The sequence below is a fragment of the Bos javanicus genome, chromosome 2 (genome assembly GCF_032452875.1).
Source record: "Bos javanicus breed banteng chromosome 2, ARS-OSU_banteng_1.0, whole genome shotgun sequence".
Lineage (NCBI taxonomy): Eukaryota > Metazoa > Chordata > Mammalia > Artiodactyla > Bovidae > Bos > Bos javanicus.
In genome coordinates this window covers 12,415,764-12,428,173 of record NC_083869.1, presented here as the reverse complement: position 1 = coordinate 12,428,173, position 12,410 = coordinate 12,415,764, and positions in this window count along the sequence as shown.

Genomic DNA, 12,410 nt, shown 5'->3' with positions numbered 1-12,410 from the left:
GGATTTAGAAAGATAAGAAATAAACTGAGGAATGTGGTATGAGTTACAATGTAATCACAAGTTAAGTATAGGACACATAAGAGGAAGTAGATAATAGATAGTAAAGCCAATTCTGAGAGAATCGCTGAAGCAGGAACTCTGTTTGAAGGGCAACAATGATTTCTGGAGACAATAAATCTGGGTGAGGATGAACTGAAAATGTCAAACCTCTGACCTAATGCTTTTTTCAAGTATAAAAGAAAACCTGAAGCTTGAAATAAACATGTAGTCCCTCACCTTAAGTCAGAGGCTACATCATCCCATGCCAACACCACTCGTCCCTTCAGGCTGATACCCTAGCTGCTGGAGCTGGACTCCGACACAAAAGAATTTTATTTAGGAAGTTTTGGGGACAACAGAGGATGAGATGGCTGGATGGCATCACTGACTCAATGGACGTGGGTCTGGGTGAACTCCGGGAGTTGGTGATGGACAGGGAGGCCAGGCGTACTGCGATTCGTGGGGTCGCAAAGAGTCGGACACGACTGAGTGACTGATCTGATCTGATCTGATCTAAAAGATCAATTAAAACGATTTAGAACTTTTGGTCAGATTGCATTAATGTTGATGGGTGTATGATTTAGCCTGTTGATATGTCACAATAGGCCTAAATACCAAGGCTCAAGGTCTAGTGAAAGTCAACTCCGCCATCTTGGACCTAGTTGACTCTAACCAGTTTTTTTATGGCTGTGTCATTTTTAACAAAATCTATTTATCTAACTAATTGTAATCTAATTTTAGAAAATCTTGATCATTTATAACTCTTTTTAGTATTTTTTCATACCTTTTTTTATTGAAAAACTTTTTACTTTTTTTTTTAGCAACTAACTTTAAATTAGCATTTTATAGATTGGTGAGCATAAATGCCAGTGATAATTCTTAAAACTCTTGTTTTTTTAGAACATTTTAGGATGGCACCAAACATTATTTATTTATAGTCCCAAATCTCTTTAGTTTTTCTGTAAAAGGAAATTAGTGTTTAGTAGTAAATATTTCAAACTCTTATTTTATTTGGAAATGACCTAACTATTCAATAGACTTTTAAAACTTACCACACTTGGCACAACCCTTAGAAATTTAAATTACGCCAATCTGGAGAGACTATTTTAGACAGATATTTTTAAAAAGAATAATTATTTTTAATAGAGTTTATATAAAAGCTCATATCTCACTTACTTTTTTTTAGAAGTTTTTTCATTCGAGGTTAATTTCCTTGTTGATAAACTTGTAACAGATATAATATTTAACTTATATTAAACCTAGGTACAATGAAAATATTTTACTTAATGTTAATTATTTTAAGACATGTCTATATTAGATAGGTTAACAAACAGACATTAATATCAGGTATTTAATACTGAATATTTTCCAGTTCACTTGAACCTGGAATTTATTGTTTAATTTAGAATTATTTGACTTGTAAGCGCTTACCTTTTTTTAAGCCAAATATTGAGCTCATTTACAAATTAACCTAAAAAATATTACCCAGAGACAAAGACATACCAAGACATATTTAGACAGACACAGTACAAGATCTAGCTTCATTTTTTAAGTTTAGTCATGAATTAGATATTACAATATAAAATTTACTAGTTTATAAAAAAAAAAAAACAGTTGAAATAAATAAAAATTTTAAAGTCTTTTCCCCCTTTTCCCTCAGTCTCAGAAGTTATAGATGGTCTAGATAAGTGTTCCTGAGAGCCCTGGTCTCAAGGCACAGGGAAAGAAAATCAAGTTCTAACAAAAGGGCAGCAGGTCTAAACCAAATGGTGGCCACACAAAGCAAAATGGCCATATCAAAAATTACAACACAGAACACAGAGTTAAAACACACACATATAAACCTGGCAGTCCTCATCAGACATTCCCTTAAATACAAGAATACAGTCTCTCATAAAACCTCCTATAGAGACACAGGAAAGATTTCGAAGGGAGGAAAGGAAGCCAGGTTGAAAGAAGAAGGGGGAGGAGGCGGGAGAGGGGGGCAAAAGGGGTGGCCTTACAGACATCTCCTACCACCTCTAGATACCCAGGCATTATGAGATTTTACCCTGGGCCTCCAGAGAAGGGAGGACTAGAACTCAGCCCTACCAGAAATCAGACCAGGCCAGAACCAGAATTCGAGTTCTCTGCCAAGTGCATGTGATCTGTCTCCAATCCTCAGCTCAGGCTGAGGCCCTTCTACCAGATTCCTGCATCCAGGACCAGAGAACTAGAAAAACAGGGAAGGATAGGAATGGTTAAGGAGAGGAAAGAGAGAGGGAAGGGGAGAGAGGTCAGTAAAGTCTCTTGTTCCTTACCCGTTGGGGCACTCTGGACAGTTGTCTGCGTCAGGAGGAGATCAGGGACAAAAGGGTCCCAGTTGCAGCCGCTGGGTCTGGTCCATTGGCAGGCAAGCTGGCGCCTGAGGACCCTGAGTGGTCAGAATGTCAGTCTCAGCAAAGAAGAGCCCCACCAGAGTTGCCATTTGTTGCAGGAAGGGGGACCCCTTCCAGGGCCCGAAACTGGGCTCTTGTCTAACACTTAGAAATGAATCGTCTGAGGAGACACATGTGCTGACAAAGCAAAATATTTTATTGGGAAAGGGCACCCAGGTGGAGAGCAGTAGGGTAAGGGAACCCAGGAGAATTGTTCTTCTGCGTGGCTCACAGTCTAGGGTTTTATGGTGATGGGATTAGTTTCCAGGTGGTCTTTGGCCAATCATTTTAATTTAGAGTCTTTCCTGGTGGCTCACGCATAGCTCAGCCAAGATGGATGCTAGCGAGAGGGATTCTGGGAAGTGGATGGACACACGGTGTCTCCTTTCGACCTTTCCCTAACTCTTCCAGTTGGTGGTGGCTTATTAGTTCCGTATTCTTTATCAGGATCTCCTGCTATAAAACAACTCATGCAAATGGTTACTATGGTGTTTGGCCAGGGTGGGTGGTTTCAATCAGTGTGCCTCCTCTAACACATTCATGTTGCTGCAAACGACATTTCATTCCATTGTGTTTATGTACACTCTTCTTTATCCGTTCATCTGTCAATGGACATTACTGTTGTTTCCATGTCTTGGCTATTGTGAGTAGTGTTGCTATGAACATAGGGGTGCATCTATCTTTCTGAATTATAGTTTTGTCTGGATATATGCCCAGGAGTGGGATTGCTGGATCATATGATAATTCTATTTTTAGTTTTCTAGGTAAAGTCTGTACTGTTTCCCACAGTGGCTGCACTAACTTACATCCCCACTAACAGTGTGAGAGTGTTCCCTTTTCTCCACACCCTTGCCAGTATTTGTTCTTCATAAACTTTAAAAAATTAAAATTATTTATTTTTGTCTTTGCTGGGTTTTCATCGCTGCACAGGCTTTTCTCTAGTTTCAAAGAGTGGGGCCTACTTTTGTGGCAGTATGCGGGCTTCTCACTGCAGTGACTTCTCTTGCTGTGGAGCACAGGCTCTAGGCACTCGGGCTTCAGGAGTTGTGGCTCCCAGGCTCTAGAGCACAGGCTCAATAGTCGTGCACAGGCTTAGTTTTTCTGCAACATATGGGATCTTCTTAGATTAGGGATCAAACCCGTGCCTCCTGCATTGATGGGAGGATTCTTCACCACTAAGCCACCAAGGAAACCCTGGGGACTTTTTCATAATGGCCATTCTGACTGTTGTGAGATAGTACCTCATTATAGTTTTGATTTGCTTTTCTCTAATAATTAGTGAAGCTGAGCATCTTTTCATATGCTTATCGGCCCCCTTTACTTCTTTTTTGGAGAAACGTCTATTGAGGTCTTCTGCCTTTTTTTTTTTTTAAACTGCTCAGGATCTGAGAATTTTAAAGAGGCAGGGATTTTTAAAAATTCTGCTTGTCTTATAAAATTTATTAATGAAAGAGCTATATGATTTTAATTCAAAAGCCAAAAGGATTTTAGAGGCCCTGTGATACATCTTCCTAACAAGAATTGCTGAAGCAATTTTGTTTTCTAATAAGGTGGCTTATTTGATTTTGAACATTTTTTTAATTTAACCTGTATTAAGAAAGATCAATGCTTACTCTAAATTTAATTCTAAATATTTAGTAATCTTTCCACTTGGGCAAGATGAATTGAGCTAGTTATAGAGTGATTTGTTTTCCATTATATGTATCTACAAATAAAACAAAATTAAAATTTGAGATTATTTCAAGTGGCCTTTAGATTTACAGAAAAGTCATGGGATTTATATTAGAAAGAACCTTTAAAATAAGGAATAAATGTTTTTATTTTAAGAAATAAATGAAATGACATGAGAAAATCTTTAGTTAAAAATAGAATACAATGAAATACCATTTTGTTTTACATATACATGTATATAATATAAATGATCTTGACAATAAAGTATGGATTCTTGCTCTGGTATAGAGTAATTTAGGCAGAAATCATTTATCTTGGGTCTAATATAGGAATACTTATAAGTTTTTTACTTATTATTTCAAGGATACAACTAAAGATCAAATATTTAGATATCCTTGGAGTTAGGATAAAAAACTCCATTTGTTAACCCTTTCTTTTTTGATAGCAATATCCCAAGTAATACATTTGCCAAATGTTGATCCTTTAACCCCATGTGGTACCTTTTGAGGTTCAATAATTGCACCCACCCTGGCCAAGCACCATAGTAACAAGTTGCATGAGTTGTTTTATAACAGGAGATCCTGATAAAGAATACGGAACTAATAAGCCACCACCAACTGGAAGAGTTAGGGAAAGGTCGAAAGGAGACACCGTGTGTCCGTCCACTTCCCAGTGTAGGTTTAACTTTTTTTTTTTTTTTAAGTACCATTCTGTTTATTGATGTTGAAAATGAGGGAGACTATGCAAATTTTAGAGCAGGAAATGTATGAGAAATATATGTACCTTCCCCTCAATTTTGTTGTAAATCTAGAACTCTCTGAATAAATAAAATATTCTAAAAATGAAGTCTTCTAAGCTCCCATAAACTTCTGTTGTGACAAGAAGTTAGTGCCTCCTGGTGGCCAATCTTCATTGTAAAGCCATGTCTGGTTCTAAGCCCTTCCAGATATTTTCCATGATGAAGTCACCACTTGCAAAGTCAGACACATTCTCACCTATTCACAATTTTGGTTCTGAGTTTAGGGTGATTTCAAGTAAATATTTCTGTAGCCTGCTATTAAGTCTACAATGCTAATGGGTATTTTTCATTATTTAATGATCAGGTGATCCTGGGACCACTTTGCTGCCTTTTGCTTCAGTTTTAAAAATCAAATCACTTTCTTCTTTCCTATCTTACTCTAACTGATGCATTACTGCTCTATTTATACAAACCTGCCATTTAAAAATTAGACATTGCCTAAAGTTAACCAAGTTTCCTATCTCAGCAAGACATATATCATTATAGTTTGCTCATGCTTAGAACTTCCTATTCTAGATTTAAGACAATTCCTGGTTCAAGAGTTCCATTATACTATATATGTTTGCTGTGATTCCCGACTTTGTGGTACAAGGGAAGCTTTCCTAGTAGCTTTCTATGAATTTATTATGATCTTTTTATCTCTCAGTTCAGTTCAGTCACTCAGTCGTGTCTGACTCTTTGCGACCCCATGAACCACAGCACGCCAGGCCTCCCTGTCCATCACCAACTCATGGAGTTCACTCAAACTCATGTCCATTGAGTCAGTGATGCAATCCAGCCATCTCATCCTCTGTCGTCCCCTTCTCCTCCTGCCCCCAATCCCTCCCAGCATCAGAGTCTTTTCCAATGAGTCAACTCTTCACAAGAGGTGGCCAAAGTATTGGAGTTTCAGCTTCAGCATCAGTCCTTCCAATAAACACCCAAGACTGATCTCCTTTAGGATGGGCTGGTTGGCTCTCCTTGCAGTCCAAGGGATTCTCAAGAGTCTTCTCCAACACCACATTTCAAAAGCATCAATTCTTTGGTACTCAGCTTTCTTCATAGTCCAACTCTCGCATCCATACGTGACCACAGGAATAACCATAGCCTTGACTAGACGGACCTTTGTTGACAAAGTAATGTCTCTGCTTTTCAATATGCTCTCTAGGTTGGTCATAACTTTCCTTCCAAGGAGTTAGCATCTTTTAATTTCATGGCTGCAATCACCATCTGCAGTGATTTTGGAGCCCCCAAAAATAAAGTCTGACACTGTTTCCCCATCTATTTCCCATGAAGCGATGGGACCAGATGCATGATCTTTGTTTTCTGAATGTTGAGCTTTAAGCCAACTTTTTCACTCTCCTCTTTCACTTTCATCAAGAGGCTTTTTAGTTCCTCTTCCCTTCTGCCATAAGGGTGGTGTCATCTGCATATTTGAGGTTATTGATATTTCTCCCAGCAATCTTGATTCCAGCCTGAGCTTCTTCCAGCCCAGGTTTCTCATGATGTACTCTGCATAGAAGTTAAATAAGCAGGGAGACAGTATACAGCCTTGACGTATTCCTTTTCCTCTTTGGAACCAGTCTGTTGTTCCATGTCCAGTTCTAACTATTACTTCCTGATCTGCATATAGGTTTCTCAAGAGGCAAGTCTGGTGGTCTAGTATGCCCATCTGTTTCAAGATTTTCCACAGTTTATTGTGATCCACACAGTCAAAGGCTTTGGCATAGTCAATAAAGCAGAAATAGATGTGTTTTTCTGGAACTCTCTTGCTTTTTAGATGATCCAGCAGATGTTGGCAATTTGATCTCTGGTTCCTCTGCCTTTTCTAAAACCAGCCTGAACATCTGGAAGTTCACAGTTCATGTATTGCTGAAGCCTGGCTTGGAGAATTTTGAGCATTACTTTACTAGCATGTGAGATGAGTGCAATTGTGCAGTAGTTTGAGCATTCTTTGGCATTACCTTTCTTTGGGATAGGAATGAAAACTGACCTTTTCCAGTCCTCTGGCCACTGCTGAGTTTTCCAAATTTGCTAGTATATTGAGTGCAGCACTTTCACAGCATCATCTTTCAGGATTTGATAGCTCTTCCTTAACCTTCATGTTCTATATTCAGCAATTTTCTCGCTCTAAACCTGTTGGTATGAAAAAAGAGGAAAAGCTGTACTTACTTTCTTCAGGCTAAGAGGCTATATGTATGTATATATGTATATATGTGTGTTTTCCCACATAAATAAGAAGTGGCAATTTTTATAGCTATTGGTGTGTGAACACAAATGAGATAAAGCAAGGCTTAACTCTTGACTCTATAGTTTTCCATATGTAATATGCCTGTATGTTCTCATTTGCCTGGGACAGATTCGATTAAATCCAGCTATCCTCATATAATTATTAAGTGCCTTTCTTCACCCACAGAAGTGTACCAACTCGAGATATAAATTATATGGTTACCTCAGCCAGAAAAATGAACTTCAGTAAATAAAAAGATAATTTAATTGCTTAGACTATGACTGGAAAGAGAGCAGCCTAAAGGTAAACATCATAAAATAAGAAGTATGATGGAAAATTAATGATTTTAGAGAAAATGCTTAATGTATATTTATGACCCAGCTACATTCATTGCTTCCCTGGTGGTGCAGTGGTAAGCAATCCACCCGCCTGTGCAGGAGATACAAGAGACACGAGTTTGGAAGGGTCAGGAAGTTTGGGTCAGAAATATCCCTGGAGCAGGAAATGGAAACCCACTCCACTATTCTTGCCTGAAAAGTTTCACGGACAGAGTAGCCTGGCAGGCTACTTTGTGACACAAAGAGTCAGACATGACTGGGCATGTATACCTACATTCATTGAAGTTAAAACAGCACGAGTTAAAGAAATAAGGTCCAGTGAGGGCAGTAAAATTATAGCTAAGAAAGTCCTTAACATTAAAGAAAATACAGATTAGGAGAAAAAGGATGAAAAAAGAGTATGGTCCTCCATGTTGAGAGAATAGGGATACAATAGCCTGAAAAATGAAGCGAAAAATATAGAGAAGATTATCCCAGGAAGAGAGAAAAAAAAAAAGGCCTTTAGAAATTTGCAGTGGGCTTTCCTGGTGGTCCAGTGGTTAAGACTTCACCTTCTAATGCAGCCAGTGTGGGTTAAATGCCTGGCGGAGTTAGCATTCCACATGAGTTGCATCCAAAGAAACCAAAAACATAAAACAGAAGCAATATTGTAACAAATTCAATGAAGACTTTAAAAGCTGTCGACATTAAACAAATCTTAAAAAAAAAAAAAAACCTTACTGAAACTATTTCAAATAATAAAAAGTGCACAAAGGTGAAAACCAGTTAAGGCATTAAAAATTTTGGAGAGATTTTATTAGCAAGTGAAATTTAGTGAAGAGAAGAATACATTTAAGATATATATATATATATATATATATATATATATGTATAAATCAGATTAAATCTGAAATGTTACTTTTTATATTAAGGCCACAATGCTTCTTTTCAAATTAAATATTTCCAAAATACAAAGTATTTAGATTTCATTTTAAATAGTAATGCTCATATACAATGATCTTCATTTCTACAAATACTTATGACCAAAAGTATGAAGATATATGATATTAGCTAAAGACTCATTTAGTGGTCAGTTGCTTCAGAAAAGAAGTAACAAAAGAAAAAAAAAAGAAGTAACTCCTCTACAAAACCCAATCTTTAGTGATCAGGTCAGAGAATTCTAAAAAGAAAGTTTATTTAGGATAAAAACATATTGTGGTAGGGAATAAAGCAATTGTAAACAAAAACAAGAAAGAGGAATAATCTAACATAATTTTCCCTGTCCTTATAGGGAAAATTTTAAAATATATATTATATATGTATATGTATATACAGTCATATATAGTTTTTAATTGGAAGATAATGGATATATAATATTGTGTTGGATTATGCTATACATCAACATGAATCAGTCATAGGCATATTAATATACATATATACCTTATAAACCAAAATATGAAACAGTTTATTTTGAGGAAATCGCTAAAAATGACCTGGTGTCACTTGTCCTATGGTATAAAATTTATCACTTCATTATCTACTTAGAAGGACCTCATCTCAGAAAGGAAATGTAAAATCGTGTCTTTATTGAACCTAGGTACAGAGGTACTTCCCATGGTATTTTACAATAATTACTGAATCCATAAAGATACAGTATTTAGAGACTGACAGAGCTAGTGGCATTTACTTTCTGAGAAAACTTATGGAAAATCGGTCAAATTGATTAGTTTGTAATGATGCAGAATGCAAATGCTAAATGGATGCCTGGAAAATAATTTAATAAAAAAGAATGAGACATGACCATGTATAATCATAATGGCACATGGAACATTTGTAATTAAAGTGATTACAAAGAGTAGGCTGATGTGGAATCAGTGAAGGGCTAAGCTTCATAAAGGCAGGATTCTACAATGGATACTTTTTGCCTGGTATGCCAGCACACCTTTTTTCAAAGGTGTGCTGGCATACCAATCATTCCCTGTACTTATTGCTGAAGTGTAACTGCTATTACAAGAATAACAATCCTCAAAGAAAATTTATACAAGTAGCTCAGGAATAGGAATGACATGTATTTTAAAAGGCCTAAAATTCAATGCATAAACTAAATATTTATTAACATTACTCTAAATAGAAAGCATCTAATACATGTCATACATCTCAAATACCAGCTTATTTTTTCCCTGAAAACAAAATTTATGTGTTTATAAACAGAAGGATATGGTTTCTAATTTTACATATAATAGTAAAGATGAGTACACAGAATATGATATGTATTTTTGTTTGGTACAGTTTTACTAAGTGAATTTTCTTTAACCAAATTTGTTTTATGTCCTTATCTCAAGATCAGAAATCTCTATGAATGCAATAGAACAATAGCTTTTTGCTTATGTATATAAATTGTCTTCCAAACTTTGGATCGAAGTGGTTAATATAAAACTTAAAAAAATCAGAATGTCAAAATAAAAACTATAAAACCATTAAGGATAATGATAATTCATTGATAAGAAAGAGGTATAAGCATAAAATATAATTATTGAAATGAATGTAGAGAATATCTTTTCAAATTGCCAGCTTTTTTTTTTTTTTCACATGATCACTGTCAACATATAAAAACCACATGTTCATATAAAATGTGAACAACCGTTAGTTAAAGGTGAATTGTAATTCATTCTCACTAAATTGAGTTAGTCACATTATAGTTGTCTTTCGTATCAACTCCAATTCTGACTTTTCCCTGCTTTCTTATATGTTATTCACTTATATTTCTCTAGGTCTCTCTGCTTAGAAGGCTCGATAAGGCAGAGACCCTGCGTCTCCCATAAGTTGCCCTACTCCCAACACCTAGAATAGTATTAGTCATGGAAAAGGCACTCAGTATTTAAGTGATGAATAGATGTGTAATAATTAATGCTTCTCTAAACTTAGTGCTAGGTAGTTAGAATAGGAAAAAAAGAGTCCAAAAGAGCAGTGGCTAAAAGACAAAGAAAGGAAAAAGCCCACAAAAATAGAACAAAGGAACTTCCGAGGACTGGAGTTAGAAACTCAGGTGAAAAAAACAGCCCTCCTGGCTAGCCCAATTTACATAGGGCAGATACAGGAGAGGAGAAAAAACATATAAAAAGAAGAGCCAAAATTGAGCTCCCCTCGTCTTTTGGGTCAGCCCACCCTTACGCCTTGAGGATGTATTTTCCTTTGCTTGCCAAATAAAACTGAGCTGTAACAAAGCTGTAACACTGGTCTGCCACTTCACATTTTTTGCTGTGCTGAGGCAGAAATGAGGAAATTACACGCTCCCCCGACTCTCTAGTGCCATTACTTGGATTTAACCTGGCTGAAACAACCTCAGCAGGGCCAAGCACACCAGAAACCCAACTCAGCGAAAGGTCTAATGGTGGAAACTGAATGCAAATAAAACCCAGCACAGGAGAAGTGACAAGAAGTCCAGTGTGCTGGAAATCAGGACAGCTAAAACAAACTCGCCAGAAAGCTCACACAGCTATCTCAGATTCAAGATCTTCAGTTAAAGCAGGAGGTCCTTGCTCCTAGAGCTGGAAGGACATATGGCTAACAAAATCTTAATTCCTTTACAATCTCTTGTTTCTTGTTTCCTCAAACCCCCTGTGAACAGGAGAGTGGCAGTGGGTGCAACTGAGGGACTCTGGTAGGGGATACTCCCCAGTGTGTCTTGAAGGTTCTACTATCTGCTATGCCTTAGTAGCTATTGCCCAAGCAATAAGGGTCCTTCTGTCTTTAATCTTCTTTGTGCCAAGGATCAGGCCAATGAAAACTGTAAGCATGGGTCAGGTTTTTAGCAGAGTTTCTGGCAGATTATAAAGTGGATTCCTTGGCACATTCTTTCCACTGATTTTTCCTCCCATCCTTCAGCTCCTCTCTCCATCTATTCCACTGCTTACAAAATATTGGGCAGGTCATTATCTTTCAGAGAAGGCAATGGCAACCCACTCCAGTGTTCTTGCCTGGAGAATCCCAGGGACAGGGGAGCCTGGTGGGCTGCAGTCTATGGGGTCACATAGTCAGACACGACTGAAGTGACTTAGCAGCAGCAGCATCATCATCATCTTTCCATTTCTAAAAGTTGTACTTGAAACAGTTTACCTAAGACTGGGACTCAAACCCATGTGCCTGGAACTCTGTGCTATGTCATATCCAACTGGGACTTGAGCCGGCCAAAACCCATGGTGCCTGGCTTCAGGACCTAATGAAGCTCAGGTTCTTGATGTCTCACTGAAAAAATTCAGTGAGAGACACAGTGACAAGTAACAGGTAGATTTGTTCAGATTCAGAGAGAAGCACACTCCACAGGGTATGGGGACTTGCAGTGGGGCAGCCATGGAATGTGGTGTGTTTAGTTTTTTATGAGCTGGATGATTTCATATGCTAATGAGTGGGAGGATCTTTTCAACAATTGAGGAACCACCCAACTGACAGTGCCTTGGAACTGTCCTGGCACCTCTGGGTGTGTCATTTAGCTTGCAGATAGAGGATCAAGGTTTAGTCTTGTCATCTTGGGCCCATTTGATTTTAATTGGTTTATGTTATGCCCTTGAGCTATGTTATTCTTTCAAAGTTGTGCCCTGCCCCCTTCCCTCCTGTTTCATGCTCCTTTCCTTAGGCCCTTCCTAGCCCACAGTGTTTCCTCTACAATCTACTGGAGGGATAACCAGAAAACAGCTGGCCCTTGGGAGGGAAATACTAGATAATATCCAATCCCTCTAGATATTCAGGCCTTCCTCTTCCATGTTTCCTACAACATGTGCAACAATAGCATCTCTCAGTGAACCCGCTAGGGCAGGTGACAGGCACACAATGCCTGCTAGAAGTCCATCTGTGGGTGGCATCCCTTCAAGGGCAATTTAGCTTCCAGGGATAATGTTTACCACTTTGAGAGTTGCCCTGCAGGCCTTTTGGGCCCAAACTCTTACCACCTTTCTCCTAAA